At 53.7% G+C, this 2,272-nt stretch overlaps 1 pseudogene; it reads right to left on the bottom strand.

Moving 5' to 3' along the window:
• LOC103605048 overlaps positions 1 to 1,891 on the bottom strand; it is a 6,334-nt pseudogene extending 4,443 nt beyond the window's left edge.
• Positions 1,892 to 2,272: the final 381 nt, after the last annotated feature.

A 2,272-nucleotide genomic window follows, 5' to 3' on the forward strand; every position in this document is an offset into this window, starting at 1 on the left:
CCCCCCCACACACACACAATCCCACATCTCCCTGCTTTGCCATTTGGCCCCTCCCAGCTCCATCCAGTTTTCTTTGCCATCCCTCAGCCTCCTCTCCCCCACTTCCATTCCCTGGCACCTGCCTTAGACTCCCACTCCATGCTGGCCAGCACCACACCCAGAAGGATAGTCACGGTCATCATGCCCGCCACCTGCAACTCATTTTGGGGAGCTATGTTTGGCAACTGCACCCCATGTTCCTGGAAGGACAGAACACAGAAGCCACAGAGTATTTATTGGCTGATTTGATGCCTCCATGTGATTTTTAAAATGATTTTCCCAGGGTGGTCAGTTAGCTCAGTTGGTTAGAGTGTTGTGTTAATAAGACCAAGGTCAAGGTTTCAGACCCCCTCACCGGTCAGCTGAAAAAAAAAATTCCCATGCTGGAGTCACAGTTCCAGGTTAGACCTTCCAGGGTCAGCAGACTTGAGAGAGCATGGAAGGGACAGGCATTACCCAGAGCATGTCTAAGAGGGTCTCCATGAAGCTCACTGTGTCCATGGCTATGGCATTGGCAAAGGCAAAGATGGTCCTGATGGAACCATCAAGCTCTGAACCTAGGCTACGTGACGTGAGGAAATATGTGCCACCTGAAAGGAGATAAAAGAGGAGCTGGTCTGTGGTCTTGTCAATTTCTGATAGGATTAAGGGCCCAAGAGATAGCAAGGTGGCAACAGACTCACCAGCCTTGCCATTGGTGGAGATGGCTAAGATAGACAAGCCAGTGATAGTAGTGACTGAAGCTGAGAGCAGGATAATGAGCCATGTGAGCTCTGGGGGGTAGGAGGGTTGGAATTAATTCATTCAAGCTGCTTCCTGGCATCCCTTCCTACTGCCCAGGAGAGCTGTGAACTCACACCTATGCCCGCCTGACTAGTGATCTAAGGCAGCTGCAAGTAGAGAATGACTCCCCAGATGTTAATCATGTGGTGAATCTGGAGAGCCGGGTGGTCAGACTCCATTGTGAACCCCAGCCCCAACCCCCTTCTCCCTTCCTCAGAGATACCCTCCAAGAACTCCTCTGGAATGAAGTGCTGTCTTGCCTACCTAGATTCCCAAACTTTGAGAATCTTGAGCTCCCGTCCATTACCATGACTCCCATGACCCAGCTGAAGCACACTGGGGCCTTGCCATGCCTGGCCCCAGAATTCTCTGGGTCATCTTGAGAGTGTGGCTGGGTGTGGGCCTCCTCTGTATAGGTGGAAATCATGCTATCCCCTGGCTGAGGCAGTACAGACACAACTGAGAATCCCGACCCCTCCCCAGCTAGCAAATCTGCAACCAGGAGAGTGGTCCATTACCATGACTCCCATGACCCAGCTGAAGCACACTGGGGCCTTGCCATGCCTGGCCCCAGAATTCTCTGGGTCACCTTGAGAGTGTGGCTGGGTGTGGGCCTCCTCTGTATAGGTGGAAATCATGCTATCTCCTGACTGAGGCAGTACAGACACAACTGAGAATCCCGACCCCTCCCCAGCTAGCAAATCTGCAACCAGGAGAGTGGCTAATGGACCTGGAGGTCCTATGGGGAGGAGGGCAGTCCCAGGGCATTAATGGAAGGAGGGTGGTAACCTAGACAGCAGATTTATCCTACCTTCGGGAGTTTGCTGCGGGGCATGGGTCTCACTGTGGTGGAACCATGAAGAGCCTCCAGAGATGGGCAGCTGTGGTGGAGTTGTCCCAGGATCATGGAGTTGACATAAAACTTGTAGCAGGGTCCAGTGACCTTGTTCTTGTAGGCAGGTGGCAGGCAGAAGCCAGCCTGGGGTATATCTCTGCCCGATTGCAGTTCCTCCACTTCCTGGTGAGGGCTCAAGATGTTGGCCACCTTGTCTTGCTTTGGGGAGGCCATGAGAAGAGTCCAAAATGTCTGAACTGGGGGAGAGGGTGCAGGTGCTGGGCACTCTCTCTCCTTTTGCTGGCCAGGACAACCATGGGCTGCCTCTCTTGAGCTGAACCATTTCGGGGAATACAGCCAACAGGCTAGGCCCACCCAGGGAACGCTACCCCAGGTCAGCCAAGGTACCCAGGCTACAAGTGGGGAAATGGAAACAGCTCCAGAAGCCAGAGGGGGTACTGTGCGGTCAACCCACATTCCCCCTTCTCCCCATGCGAGCCCTCTCACCTGAGTCCTGAGACAATCATGCTTTGCTCCCTGGTTAAGTCTGCTTGTTCAGTCAACTTATCCAGCCTGGACCAGCTTTTTTATAGGCCAGGAAGCCCCCCCCCCCCC

The sequence above is a fragment of the Galeopterus variegatus genome, unplaced genomic scaffold, assembly GCF_000696425.1.
Source record: "Galeopterus variegatus unplaced genomic scaffold, G_variegatus-3.0.2 Scaffold5559, whole genome shotgun sequence".
Classification (NCBI taxonomy): domain Eukaryota; kingdom Metazoa; phylum Chordata; class Mammalia; order Dermoptera; family Cynocephalidae; genus Galeopterus; species Galeopterus variegatus.